The sequence below is a fragment of the Schistocerca gregaria genome, chromosome 3 (genome assembly GCF_023897955.1).
Source record: "Schistocerca gregaria isolate iqSchGreg1 chromosome 3, iqSchGreg1.2, whole genome shotgun sequence".
Taxonomy (NCBI): Eukaryota; Metazoa; Arthropoda; class Insecta; order Orthoptera; family Acrididae; genus Schistocerca; species Schistocerca gregaria.
In genome coordinates this window covers 656962474-656978865 of record NC_064922.1, presented here as the reverse complement: position 1 = coordinate 656978865, position 16392 = coordinate 656962474, and positions in this window count along the sequence as shown.

Here is a 16392-nt window from a genome sequence, read left to right as displayed (position 1 = left end):
TGAAAAACGGGCCAATGAGCTCGTTCTGCCTGACGAAGCCAACGGGAGTTTTCAAAAGACCAATAGTGCATTTTTCGTTGGATAACTTGGCCATGTCAGGTAAACGTGGCTTCATCACTAAAGAAGATACATGATACACCAGGACTATCCTGTCGCGCCCGTATACAGAGGTTAACACGAATCTCATAGTCGTTTCTATGCAGTCGGAGATGTATAGAGATATATGGCTGGTACCTATGTCGGTGGAGAACGTCTTCTGACTCATGCTGACGTGCGGATCAACTGCAACAGATGGAAGAGCATTAATTCTTTCTGTCGTCACGTTTCCTTCTGGTACGTTGTCTAGGTGTACATTGCGAGTTTCACGTAACTGGTTGAAGAGATTGACTTCTAGTGGGATATCTTGCTACGTTCATCGTACAAGAACGATTTGCATTCTTCTATACTGTCCGTATACCATGCGCATGTCGGCTTTTTCTGCATTGGTAAATCCCATCGTCACTTATGATCTACCGTTTGGACTGTCATACATTAACTGACTAACAAATCACTGTGCACTCAAGGAACACATAAGCACACTGTACGCAAACTCAAAAACACCGTACGTAGCAACTACGCAGGTTGACTGGTACAAACGAGAGTCGGGATGAAAATTTTTCAAAATACGGTGCCTCTTAAACGACTAACAATAGAAACCTGCAATAAACCCCACTAACAATCTAATTTACCCTGACTACAATTCCGCACAACAAAAGTTCTTTCTATTTGCGCAGTCACTGCGATACAATTCTTAAGTGATTCACCCTTTATGTACACAACTCAAATGTACACTACTGGCCATTAAAATTGCCACACCAAGAAGAAATGTAGATGATAAACGGGTATTCATTGGACAAATATATTATACTAGAACTGAATTGTGATTACTTTTTTACTCAATTTGGATGCATAGATCCTGAGAAATCAGTACCCAGAAAAACCACCTATAGCCGTAATAACGGCCATGATACGCCTGGGCATTGAATCAAACAGAGCTTGGATGGCGTGTACAGGTACAGCTGCCCATGAAACTTCAACACGATACCACAGTTCATCAAAACTAGTGACTGGCGTATTGTGACGAGCCAGTTGCTCGGCCAGCATTGACCACACGTGTTCAGTTGGTGAGACATCTAGAGAATCTGCTGGCCACGGCAGCAGTCGAACATTTTCTGTATCCAGAAAAGCCCGAAGAGGACCTGCAACACGCGGTCGTGCATTATCCTGCTGAAATGTAGGGTTTCGCAGGAACCGAATGAAAGGTAGAACCACGGGTCGTAACACATCTGAAATGTAACGTCCAGTGTTCCAAGTGCCGTCAATGTGAAAAAGAGGTGACCGAGACGTGTAACCAATGGCTGCCCATACCATCACGCCCGGTGATACGCCAATTTGATGCTGACGAATACACGCTTCCAATGTGCGTTCATCGCGATGCGTCAAACACGGATGCGACCATATTGATGCTGTAAACAGAACATGGATTGATCCGAAAAAATGACGTTTTGCCATTCGTACACCCAGGTTCGTCATTGAGTACATCATCGCAGGCACTCCTGTCTGTGATGCAGCGCCAAGGGTAACCGCTGCCATGGTCTCCAAGCTGATAGTCCATGCTGCTGCAAACGTCGTCGAACTGTTCGTGCAGATGTTGTTGTCTTGCAAACGTCCCCACCTGTTGACTCAGGGATCGAGACGTGGCTGCACGATCCGTAACAGCCATGCGGGTAAGATGCCTGTCATCTCGACTGCTAGTGATACGAGGCCGTTGGGATCGAGCATGGCGTTCCGTATTACCCTCCTGAACCCACCGATTCCATATTGTGCTAACAATCATTGGATCTCGACCAACGCGAGCAGCAATGTCGCGAGACGATAAACCGCAATCGGGATAGGCTACAATCCGACCTTTATCAAAGTCGGAAACGTGATGGTACGCATTTCTCCTCCTTACACGAGGCATTACAACAACGTTTCACCAGGCAACGCCGGCCCATTGCTGTTTGTGTATGAGAAATCGGTTGGAAACTTTCCTCATGTCAGCACGTTGTAGGTGTCACCATCGGCGCCAAACTTGTGTGACTGCTCTGAAAAGCTAACTATTTGCATATCACAGCATCTTCTTCCTGTCGGTTAAATTTCGCATCTGTAGCACGTCATCTTTGTGATGTAGCAATTTTAACGGCCAGCAGTGTAAGACATGGCTGTAGATAGAAGCTTGCAGCTTACACAGTTCAATATACATAGCAGCAACTGTTACACAAAATACACCCAGGTACAGAATATATAACGAATAGGACCTATATACAGTTTACTGAAGCCTTACATAGTCGACACTTTTCCCAACTAAACTGTGTAAACAGGCTAGGTCGGACGTAGGCCTACGTACTCGGAAAGCGATCAGCAACTCTCTTTCTGCTGAAGTAACGCCACCGGCTTGGCGAATTCCTGTAAGTATCAAAAAGGAATACAAACGTCTCAAAAATGAGATCGACAGGAAGTGCAAAATGGCTAAACAGGGATGGCTAGAGGACAAATGTAAGGATGTAGAAGCTTATCTCACTAGGGGTAAGATAGATACTGCCTACAGGAAAATTAGAGAGACCTTTGGAGAGAAGAGAACCACGTGTATGAATATCAAGAGCTCAGATGGCAGCCCAGTTCTAAGCAAAGAAGGGAAGGCAGAAAGGTGGAAGGAGTATATAGAAGGTTTATACAAGGGCGATGTACTTGAGGACAATATTATGGAATTGGAAGAGGATGTAGATGAAGACGAAATGGGAGGTAAGATACTGCGTGAAGAGTTTGACAGAGCACTGAAAGACCTGAGTCGAAACAAGGCCCCCGGAGTAGACAACATTCCATTAGAACTACTGACGGCCTTGGGAGAGCCAGTCATGACAAAACTCTACCAGCTGGTGAGCAAGATGTATGAGACAGGTGAAATACCGTCAGACTTCAAGAAGAATATAATAATTCAAATCCCAAAGAAAGCAGGTGCTGACAGATGTGAAAATTACCGAACTATCAGTTTAATAAGTCACAGCTGCAAAATACTAACGCGAATTCTTTACAGACGAATGGAAAAACTGGTAGATGCGGACCTCGGGGAGGATCAGTTTGGATTCCGTCGAAATGTTGGAACACGCGAGGCAATATTGACCTTACGACTTATCTTAGAAGAAAGATTAAGAAAAGGCAAACCTACGTTTCTAGCATTTGTAGACTTAGAGAAAGCTTTTGACAATGTTGACTGGAATACTCTTTTTCAAATTCTAAAGGTGGCAGGGGTAAAATACAGGGAGCGAAAGGCTATTTATAATTTGTACAGAAACCAGATGGCAGTCATAAGAGTCGAGGGGCATGAAAGGGAAGCAGTGGTTGGGAAAGGAGTGAGACAGGGTTGTAGCCTCTCCCCGATGTTATTCAATCTGTATATTGAGCAAGCAGTAAAGGAAACAAAAGAAAAATTCGGAGTAGGTATTAAAATTCATGGAGACGAAGTAAAAACTTTGAGGTTCGCCGATGACATTGTAATTCTGTCAGAGACGGCAAAGGACTTGGAAGAGCAGTTGAACGGAATGGATAGTGTCTTGAAAGGAGGATATAAGATGAACATTAACAAAAGCAAAACGAGGATAATGGAATGTAGTCAAATTAAATCGGGTGATGCTGAGGGAATTAGATTAGGAAATGAGACACTTAAAGTAGTAAAGGAGTTTTGCTATTTAGGAAGTAAAATAACTGATGATGGTCGAAGTAGAGAGGATATAAAATGTAGACTGGCAATGGCAAGGAAAGCGTTTCTGAAGAAGAGAAATTTGTTAACATCGAATATAGATTTATGTATCAGGAAGTCGTTTCTGAAAGTATTTGTTTGGAGTGTAGCCATGTATGGAAGTGAAACATGGACGATAACTAGTTTGGACAAGAAGAGAATAGAAGGTTTCGAAATGTGGTGCTACAGAAGAATACTGAAGATAAGGTGGATAGATCACGTAACTAATGAGGAGGTATTGAATAGGATTGGGGAGAAGAGAAGTTTGTGGCACAACTTGACTAGAAGAAGGGATCGGTTGGTAGGACATGTTTTGAGGAATCAAGGGATCACAAATTTAGCATTGGAGGGCAGCGTGGAGGGTAAAAACCGTAGAGGGAGACCGAGAGATGAGTACACTAAGCAGATTCAGAAGGATGTAGGTTGCAGTAGGTACTGGGAGATGAAGCAGCTTGCACAGGATAGAGTAGCATGGAGAGCTGCATCAAACCAGTCTCAGGACTGAAGACGACAACAGCAATCACTTAGCTGGTTGGCACAACTTTGCTGTTCTTGGACTGAATTCTCATGAGTTTGATCCACATCGTAAATGTGATGAGCAAGATGACATGCCGGTGGGTGTGGCCGAGCGGTTCTAGGCGCTTCCGTCTGGATACCGCGCGACCACTACGGCGCAGGTTCGAATCCTGTCTCGGGTATGGATGTGTGTGATGTCCTTAGATTAATTAGGTTTAAGTAGTTGTAAGTTCTAGGGAACTGACGACCTCAGATGTTAAGTTCCATAGTGCTCAGAGCCATTTAAACCATTTGAACCAAGATGAAATTGTGTTTCTTGCACTGTTTTACGGTTATCTAAAAACTTGTTTACGTAGACTCTGTTCAAAGCTTGTCAATTAGCTATCTAGGGACGCTTCCTAAAACTAATTGTAGGATGCCGTCTTTGTAATCCCAGACCCTTTGTTAAAACTGTGCGTTATTTCGTACCACTCTACCAACTGGAGATCGTTCACTGTATATCCATAAAATAGCTTTTCCATTTCAAACCTAATCAAGTATTTGTTGTTCTCGTTCTTTATTGAACACACTTCATAAGATTTCCTTTACCTTTCTACCACCTGCTGTACCTCAGTTTTTTTTTTAGAATTTTTCTCTTCAGTTTTCAAGTGTTACGTGGAATACGAAAATGATCTATAATTCTTTGCCGCCTTAATCGTATTTCCCACTGCAAGAGGGTCCCATGTTTGTTAATCTGATTTCCAGACATATTTTCTGAGCATGTTGATGCCCAAGTATCTGCAAGCGGCTGTAACAAACCATTTTCAATAGAATTTAGGCCAGATATAACAGAACAGAGACGCTTTTAAATAACACCAATTAATTAATTCAGAATCGTCACAAAGAGGGAGAATGACAACTTTGTATATACAAGGATTTGCAAGGCGATTTGTAGCATTACGTATGATGTATGGAAGTAACTATTACTGGGGCAAACAGAGTAAAAATGAACTACCGGAGGAACTTGGACATCATGTTGCTATTGGTGGTCCACTGATGAAACTACCAAAAGGAATAAAATAATAAAGAACTACAGTCAAAAGACATTACGTAAACATTAATACCACAAGTATTACCGTGCGGTTTAGTGACGTAATAAGAATAATATAAATGTCTTACCTTACATCAAAGGACTGAAAAATCACAGAAGCTTTTACTAAAAGAACAGAACAAGCTATCTCTGTGAAACGACAGTGATGGTGTATATCAGAAGTAGTCTGACCACTTCTCGGCTGGCAGCAGCATTGTTCAGTGCAAAAAATTTGCAGTGGTCTTTTCTTCCTACTCTCCCCTATCGTAAAAAACGGAAATAATGTCAAGTTTTATTTTTCGTGGTTAATGTTGTGGGGAATGTCTCCGGAATTTTAGGTGAAAGGTTTCTTATTAATACAGTGGTGATTATTCACCAACCGAACCATAGTCCTTTTACTTTCAGCAGTGACATTACAGTTGTGACAAAGTTAAAGTAATCTTCCACAAAACTCGTTTGTGTAATACTTTAACAAGCTTTAGTTATTCTTAATCAACAACAATGAATTCCTTTAAGTGGTCATAGCAGATCAGATAAACATAAAAAGGCACAGTTTTTCATTGAATTAGAACGTAACATCCATAAACAGCTTTAGTCGTTCCTGCATTGACAGACCGAGTTCAACAGGCATGGAACACCATCGCACCAATTGACATCCGGTGCCTGTACAACACAATGCATGTATGCATTTTTGCATGCTTGCATTCGACATTCTGGTCGTTACAATGCTTATTAATGTACCGACATTTCACTTTTGCAGTGGCTTATATTGCGCTTACATTAACCTGTGATCTTGCGATGTTAATCATTTAATATGTTACGTAGACAAATGTAGTTCAGAAATCTTACTACTCTACATTAATTACTTTTCTGTGTTGCGATTCTTTTTTCCGTCAGTGTAATTTGCATCCGAGAACCTTAGTCAAATGATGGTCGACGCACATGCCTTCCGGCAGGAACAGTAACAGTTACCAGTTACCAAACGCCCTTGGCTTCTATAATAGTACTGAAGATAAAAATTGTAGCAACCGAAGTAAGAAAACTTTGCCAAGCACATAGTAACAATAGGACGCGCACGAGGACATACCAATAGTGTCATAGCCTCCTTGTAGGCACACTGCACCGACATTTCATATGTTCATTGCGTTAGGCAAGTTGTACAATATGCAAGGCACAAAAGTCTTATTATACCTAAATATAACCATAAAATTGGTGTTACGCCAGTAAAACACGACTGACGATACGGGAAGGAAAGTAAACGATACACTACACGAACAAAGCGTACAGATTACGAACAGGGAGAGTGAGTCATCAATGTTTCAAAATCATAGGACGGCAAAATAACATAGATATCTCTATCACAAAAAATAAAGGCTTCACCCAAGTAGAAGACTGAACTGTTCACAAAGGCTGTACGGAAAGCAATCACAATAAAACCCGAACCCGCTACGTAGAAGACGATGTATCTGACGAGAGACTCGTACTCCATAAAGGAAGCAGGTACAGATTGCAAGAAATGATATCACATTATCCCCTGCAAAACATAATAGGGAACGTGAACTACAAAAACCATACATTGGCTTAACTGGTACAGAAGATAGTACTACCACACATCAACAATGAAGCAGAACAGAACTCTCAAACCCCGTGGTCACGCGAACTCACAAACCTAAGAAAACAAACAAGAGAAACTGAAAGGTAATACCAACGAATAAACTACAACAGAGAAAGACAAGAAACGAGTACAGATTAAGAGATATGACAAACATATGCAGAGCTGCCATTATTCTGCCAAAGAAACGACACTGAGGCAACTGTACACAAAATTATTACAGAAAAACATGCGAAGATTACCTTACAAAATTATCAAGAAAAAAATCAAAACCACACTAGCCACGTCAAAGATGAGACGCCGATTTGTTCCCATCTTCGCCCGATTCAAGTTCGTGCTCCGCCTCTAGTGACCGCGAAACCGGTGGGACGTCATGCCTATATCTCCCCCATTCCTTCTCCGCCTTCTCCTGACGTTTTCAGTATTGAGGGCCAATGATCCTCAACTTCTGGACGACACATGCGGGTCCGGTGTTCTTGTACCGACGCAAGTTGCGTATCCAAGGTCAGCTCAGCCTTCGACGCGTGGCGACCTCACGGTAAACTGCCTTTGGGCACGTACAAACCTGAATTCCTAACCAGCAAGAGGGTATTTTAACCATGGCAGGTTAATTGCTTTTCCCTGAAGGTCAAAATTCTGTTTAGTAGAAGAGTGGTAGAAATGGGAAGAGGGATTTGCTAAACATGAAGATTAGGGAAGACATAATAGAAGGAAAAGAAATCTTCTACATAGGAAGAGGGAGGCTGCTTAAAATGACTAAAGAAAGGGAGACATCAAGAGACTGGCATGGCCAAAGGCTGCTTTCTTGTGCCCGCACCCAAAACAGCTTGTAATCTAAGAATTTTTTTTGAAGTATGCATACAATAAAGCATCGTACGTAAGTAAAATCCTGAAACTTTTGAAATATGATAGTACAAAAAATGTTAAAAACCTAGTAGATAAATTTTACCGCGAACTGAGAGAGAGTGCCACGGATATGATACGAGAATTGGGGTGGCAATCGCTAAAAGCAAAGGCGATTATCGTTGCGGCAGGATCATCTCATGAAATTACAGTCACCAAGTTCCTCCTTAGAGTGTGAAAATATTTGCTGGCGCAAACCTACATTCAAATGATCATCGTAATAAATTAAGAGAAATCAGAGCTTGCACGATAGCTTGGAGGTGGTTCATGAATTCTCTGCCAGGCATTTAATCATGAATTGCAGAGTAATCATGTAGATGTAGATGTAATTGTAGATTTAGATAAATGCAGTGTCAAATGAAGACGTAGAAATAAATGCAGTGTCAAATGAAGTATAAATACTGGTGAGAGAAACGACTGGAAAACGATTGCCAGGAAATGAGACAGGTCAGCGTGACGACTCTTATAAATACTACAAGCAGAAATTTAGGAAAAAATCTGTGGGAGAATATAAAAACTGGGCACCTACAGTTGTTCGAAGATATTGGAAGTTGTAAAATTGCAGTGCTAAAAAAAGCAGCAAGTGAGCAGCGATGGAGCATGGACATTAACAGATTGACTTCCTATGTGCATTTAATGAGGTCGTTATTCTGCAGTGTTATCTGGAACTCCAGATGCCTTTCATTTCTTTAGTCGCCAGGTTTCTTTTGAACTTCCTATTTTAAGATCTGGTTGTGAGTGTAGTTGCCGTATACACTATACGAATAGAGTGCATACGATAACTTTTGTCGTAGGTACAACGTAACATGAAGTTATTATTGCATGAAGTTATTGTTGTGGTCTTTAGTCCGAGCTCTGGTTTTGTCATAGTGGACTAAAGGAAGAGCTTGGTTTGTGGTGGGATACTGATAATAACAAACTCAAACGGAAGTCATAAGACTACAAAGTTGAAAATTTTGTCATCCTATGTGAAAATAACGCCAACTATTCGAAAAGAAAATGTAAAAAGCGTCATAAATATATTTTCAGGTTACAAATTTAAACATTTCTACATTTTCAGATACGTCCCCTGGCTTTCTTCGTGTCTTTAGTTTTAATGTGTTACGGTTTTACGACACATCAAGATTTCTATAATTTTTATTTTTTTTATTTTACGATGCAATCATAATTATGATTCCAAATATGAAAATGTAATTGTGGTTGTGCCATAGAATGAAAGTCATTTTTACAACATAGTAATCACAGTTCACTCCACACGATACTCCATAAAATATGTGCCGAGACTGGCATTGGAGAAATTAAGTACTTACGAAATTGAGAGCAAAATTATTAAAAATTGTGCTCAAATTTATTTACAAGACATATTTGGTACTAGGTTTCGTAGAAGAATACGCAAAATTGTAAATGTAAATCATTCGATAATGGCTAAAAGAATAAAAAGTGAAACAGATCGGGAGCTTTTGTAAACGTAAAAAATGAAAGATTGACTAAGTTCAAAAATATTAAAAATACTCAGTTCATTAAGTCGTATACTATTTAACGAAAGATCTGAGAGAAAACTCATTGACTTAAGTCTAGGATCTAAGAAAAAACAAGATATTCAACCAATACATCAGAAACAGAAGCATAAGAAAATGAAACGACATGAAAATCAAATTAAAATCTAGGAAAAGAAAATTTATTACGGAGATGGAAACTGGAAACGCAGTAGTCTTTTTTACAGCAAGGAACATTCGTATAGATTGAATGCTTGTTTCCAAACAATAATATAAAACAATAAAGGCGGATCCTGAACTTCTTATTGTCAAACAGGGAGACACGACTTTAAAATCATCTAACCCCCACACCAAAACCTCGTGCACAAGCAAAACTTAACAAAGAAAATTGTCGAACCAATCTGCAATAGTTCCAACTGCAAGCAGACAAAATTAATCAACTAATGAGGAAGAAGCTAAAAGCGAAATTTGTTTTCTCGACTTCTTAGAACAAAAATACTGCCAATTTGATCCTTGAAATCAATGCTATAAAGTTCCTATTGCAAGAATAACGTATGGAAGTACAAACGAGTATCCATAAGCGACGCCTTAGTTCTGTTGGATGTGACTCATTTCGTTTTCAGTAATGAAATCCACAATGGCAGCCGAAGACTTGCGGCATAAGAAATCACCCTCGTTGTGCAAACGACATTGTCAAAGACGGCGAAGGAGTACGCAGAGGCTCGGGGCACTCTCTTGCCCTTCAGGTGGGAAACTGCCCCTAAAGGCGTAAGAATCATCAATGATCAACAGCATGAGGATTGAGAAGGCACTGGAAACCATTGCATTAAAGACACATAATGTGTACCCACATAACATGTGGTCTGCTATTGAAACAAATGTTATGATGGCAGAAGATTCTGGACTAGCCCCCAATCGGATCTCTGGGAGGGGTCCGCTAAGGAGCAGGTCACCATGAGAAAAAGACTGAGTTACTAACGAAAGGGTAACATTCTAAGAGTTGGGATGTGGAGTGTCAGAAGTTTGAAAATCTAGAAAATCTGAAATGGGAAAGCTGAGGCCAGTGAATTGAAATGGAAAGAAGATAAGGATTTTGCAGAAGATGAAGAGACAGAGAAAGTACATGAGAATATTGAACAGGTAAATCAGTACGTAAGGGGAGATGAAAATGTAATAGCCATGGAGGATTAGAAAGCATTTGTAGGGCAACGTGTAGAAGGAATAGTTCCAGCAGAATATGGGCCTTGGTAGTGTCAATAAAAGAGGAGAAAGACTGAATTATGCAGTGAATTTCAGTTAGTAACAGCGAATAATCTCTTCAAAATCACATGAGGAGGAGGTATAATTGGAAACAGCCAGGAGAAACGGGAAGATTCCAGTTAGTTTACATCATCATCAGCCACAGATTCCGAAGTCAGATATTAGAGTGTGTGGTGTACCCAGGAACAGAAATAGACTCTTATCACAATTTAGTAATGATGGAGAGTAGGCTGCAGTTAAAGAGATTAGTCAATGTGCGAAGAAGTGGGATACGGAGGTACTAATAAATGAAGAGAATCACTTGAAGTTCTCTGATAATGTATGGATCAGTAGGCAGTACAGTTGAAGAGGAGTGGACATCTCCGAAAAGGTCAACCATAAAAGTTGGAAAGAAAGACATAGGTACAAGGAAAGTAACTGCCAAGAATCCATGGTTAGTAGAAGAAATGCTTCAGTTGATCGACGAGAAGAGGAAGTACAAAAATGTTCAGGAAAATTCAGGAACACCGAAATATAAGTCGTTTATGAGTGTAATAAAAAATACAGAGACGCTAACGCGAAATGCCTGCATTAAAAATGTGAAGTCATAGAAAAAGAAATGACTATCAGAAGTACTGACTCAACGCAAAGAAAAGTCAAAACAACCTTCGGTGAAATTAAAAGCAAGGATAGTAACATTAAGAGTGCAATGGGTATTTCATTGTTAAATGCAGAGGAGAGAGCCGATGGGTGGAGAGAGTGCATTCTCTGAGGGTAGGATTTGTCTGATATGTGATAGAAGAAGAAACAGGACTCGCCAGGGCAGAGATAGGGGATCCAGTATCAGAATCAGAATTTGAAATACCTTTGGAAGACTTAAGATCAAATAAACTACAAGGAATAGACAACATTCCATGGAATTTCTAAGATCATTAGCGGAAGTTGTATCGAAACGACTATTCACATTAGTGTACAGAATGAATGAGACTGGCGATATACCAACGGACTTTCGGGAAAACATCATCCACACATTTCAGAAGACAGAAAGAACCGACAAGTGCGAAAATTATCGCACAATCAGCTTAACAGCTCATCCATCCACGTTTTTGACAAGAATAATGTACTGAAGAACGGAAAAGAAAACTGAGGAGCTGTTAGATGACGGTCAGTTTGACATTAGATAAGATAAAAGCACCAGAGAGGCAGTTCTGACAATGTGGTTGATAATGGAAGCAAGACTGAAGAACATTCAAGACGCGTACATAGAATTTTTCGGCCTGGGTAAAGGGTTCGACAATGTAAAATGGTGCAAATGTTTGAAATTCTGAGAAAAATGGAACTGTAGGGAAAGGCAGGTAACGTACAGGACTAGCTCAGAACCTGGTGTTGCTGGGCATTTATTTACCCCAATCTTCTATTAGTCCATCTCCTCCTTCCTCCTCTCTCAGTCCATCCCCTCTTGCCGCCACTCTCTGTCCATCTCCTCCTGCTTCTCTCTCTATCCACCTCCTGCTCCTCCCCCCTGTCTCTATCCACTCCCATTCTCTATATCCACCTCTATTCTCTCCTAACTATCCCTGTCCATCACGTCCACCCCCCCCCCCCCTCCTCCAGCTCTCTGTCCATCTCCACCACTCCCTCTCTCCACCTTCTGCACCCCCACACTCCTTCCATCTCCTCCTGCCCCTATCTCTGCCTGTCTCCTCCTTCCTCTTTAATTCAATCTCCTCCCCCCCCCCCATCAATCTCCATCTCCCACTCTCTCTGTCGGTATCCACCTACCGTCTTTTTCTGTCCATCTTTTACTCTCTCTCACCTTGTTCATGCCCATCTCCTCATCTCTGTTCATCTCCTCCTCTCTGTTCATCTCCTCCTCTTCCCTTTCTCTGTACATCTCCTCTTCCCATTCTGTCTGCTTATCTCCTCCTCCCCCAGCTGTCTGCCTTTCTCTCCCTCGCCCTGTCTCTCTCCATCTCCTCGTGTTTCCTTTCTGTGTCCACCTCCTCCTCGCCCCTCTCTCTGTACATTTCCCCCTTTCCTACTTCTGTCCGTCTTCTCTTCCTCCTGTCCATCTCCTCAGTTTCCCTTCTCTCCCCACGTTATCACACTCACCCCATTTTCAACCTGGTGGTTCCTACCCCTACACTATTTCTTTCTAGTAACTAATATGTGCACTAAATTTGACTGAAATCGTTCCAAGAGCTTAGGATAAGCTTTTTACTCGTTGCTTTCTCGCATACATACATGTCAAATTTGTTTCATATATATTTAACGTATTTCACATGTATTTATGCACGTATTTCACCTGTATATCTAGCGAATTACTCCCTGCAATTTCATTTTCACGTTAGTCAATCTTTGTAACGTCGTATCTCCTAAATACTCCAAAATGATATAATTTTGCATGTAAAGCCAGTAGTATATGTGCCTAATGTCTGCGAAATGTGTTGAGAGCTGGTCACTCAAGATGGGGCAGGACAGGGTTACGATTGTGGATTGGGCCGTAATCAGTTACTCTCGGTTGCACAACAAATATGTATACTTTATTTAAAGAAATTAAAATTTTCAAACAATCTCTTTAAAACAACACAATTGACTGTATGGCGGCTGAACGCCTTATCACAGAAAAAAAATTCCGCAATTTTAGGGCCGAAGGCCAGCAACCATAACCTCAAACAACAAACGGCTGAAGGCCTGAATTAGAAGTCAGAAGAACGATTCCAAATAGCACATATTCAGATAAATACTTCGTTTTAAAACAAAATGTAGTACGGCTGAAAGCCTTACCACCAAAGAAGTGAAATTATTGCTCGGCTGAAGGCCACACCAACAATAATTAGAAAATTACAAGTATTGTTAAAACAAACATCACAATCTAAGGAATCAGAACAAGCGGTTCTCAATAAGTGTTCCAAGGGTCGGACTGGGAAGGTAACTCAAACATAAGGTAAGGTGAGACAGGCAGCCAAGAGTAACAGGATGGCAGCACAAACTAGGGGCAGATTAAGCGCCTACCGACCAACTAACCAATGATCCTAACGTCCGATCACCTCCAGAACCATGGAATATTTTTAGGCGAGGGCGAAGAGACGGACAGCACTATGTCTTCAGAGACACCTGCCAGCGATCCCGGCTTGTTCTAGTGCTGCACGGACCTGCTCGCTGCTGTGTCCCAAACGAACTGACGTCCGTTCGCCACTCTCTCCAAATCCAGTACGCAGACGACCAACCAACGGTCGTCTCCACTCAGGTCACGCGCGGGAAAGACCCCAGTATAAATCGTCGACTGACAACTTATTGGCTGACGTCACTTCGACGGGCGGACACACACACACAAGTGAAAGTTGCACTACTCGAATACGACGGTCCATTCAACTAAAACTCGCTGAACCCAGTCCTTGACGTGGTGGTGCACTCTCGCGACCACATCCTTCCGTCGGACAGTGCATGTGCGTCGCCAGCGGTCGAGCGAGTACTGGCTGTCCGGCCCTCACTGCTGCTCCGCCCCAACTCAACTGGTTCGACACACGACGACCCGGAAATACTGGAGGCCCCTCCAAAGATAGTACAACAGTACGCGCTATCGATAAGCGCTGCTGCTACCACTCACGGACAGACAAGGCTAGGAAACGTAGTGGCGCCAGTGAACACACTAACAAAACGAGACCCCCACTATCGCTATTACAAGATGCCAAGCTATGAACGGCACAACGCGTGCCCCGCACGACTCATTTGTTATGAACAGAATTAGAAGTAAAGAAGTAATAAGTTAAAACTTCATTCATGATTAGGCAGTCCCATACATGCAACAAGGTGAGGGTGGAGTGATGTTCTGGTAGGTGGGTATTACATGTGGCCACCATATACCTGTCGGCAAATGCATCATGACCATGCCCATCTCAAATTCTGCTCCCCCTTCCTCCTGCCATCCTAATACTACCAACTCCTACGCCTTTCCATTTCCTTATAAATAGGCTAATCAGATAACATCTAAGGCATATTTAGACTTCCCAACGTCAGGCCAGTACTTCACCGCCATTAAAAACGAATCAGGAGTACCCAAGAGCGCATCTTGGAGCTAAAATACGACTGCGGTACGATCTTTGTACCCAATGTGAAACAACAGTTTAAAGAAACCAAAAAATATATTATTTATGAAAAGGAGTACATATTTGTTATATACTAGTAAAAACACATGTGGATCATTTATTGGCACTACCGACGTAACTTACAAGTTAAGATACACTTAGCGTCAAAATTCAACTATAGTTCGATCTTTGTACTAAAGTAAAATAGCACTTTTAGGAACCAAATGCTTGTCTGTATTAAGTATCATAATGTATAAATATTTGTTCTATAACTGTACAAAACAGATACGACTCGATTACTAGCGTAACTTACAGATCAAGATATACTTAATGCCAAAACCCGACAGTGGTTCGACCTGTACACGGACTTGGAGCACGGCGCACAGGACACTCAAATTAAATGGCACAATGCTGTCTCCACGTCTAAGCTGCCTGTATTATGTGTTGAACAGTCATCTTACTACGACCAAAACCAGTAAGCTACCTGCCAGAGTCCAACGATAAGGGCGCAGCAGCGACCGGAGCCTGCCTTCCCAATACTGGGACCCGGACAACACCGGACACAAGTATTTGAACACTTCCTCTAGCCGAGAGTATTCGGGTGCTTTAATTTGGTCTCGTAATTCATGCATAGTGATATTGTTAAGGCAGTTCATATCCTGTTTTGTGTATGTTTCCAACTCTTCCCTGTATTTCAGCGGAACTTGCACATAAAACTTTAAGTTTACCTCTTTAGCGAACGAGTGATGTATAAAAGAAGTTATTCCATCAGTTCCAAATTCTGCAAACGGCTATTCTGTTGTTAAAAGCACAATGATAAGAGCACCACATTTAGATAACATATGGTCATCGTACTTCAGTTTCCCAAACAGGAATGAAGGCTTATAAGGAGATTTTTGTATGTCATCTAATATAGGAAACGTCCTTGAATTCATTGCTAGCTCGTTTGTTCTCTGCGAGTACTCCAATGCAGGAGGGAATTCTGACATTTTGTATTCCCCAATCGTACCCAGATTTTTCATATTCTGTCTTTAAAGTAATTTGCAAACTTCTGAAAATTTTCCCATAGCAGTTTAAATTTTTCCTTTATGGAAATTATTTTTGTACAAATACTCCAATTTGCCATGACATAAGCCTCTTCTAGCTTCCAATTTTCTCTTTAGTCCACATAGCGTACTAACTGCACTTAAAGGAATAATTTCTGTAATAGGAAGTGGTTTGTCTGTTCGATGCATTCATTTTACAGTGAAGAGCCAAAGAAACTGGTAGACCTGCCTAGTATCGTGTAGTTCCCACGCGAGCATGCACGAGTGCCGCAACATGACGTGGCATGGACTCACCTAATGTCAGAAGTAGTGCTGGAGGAAACTGACACCATGAATCGTGCAGGGCTGTCCGTAAATCTGTAAGAATACGAGGGGCTGGAAATCTATTCTGAACAGCATGTTGCAAGGCATGCCAGATATGCTCAACAATGTTCATGTCGGGAGTTTTGTGGCCAGCGGAAGTGGGTGCTCGAGCCACTCTGTAGTAACACTGGATATGTGGGGTGTCCCATCGTCCTTCTGCAACTGCACAAATCCGTCGGAATGCATAGTGGACATAAATGGATGCAGGTGATCAGACAGGATGCTTATGTACGTGTCACCCGT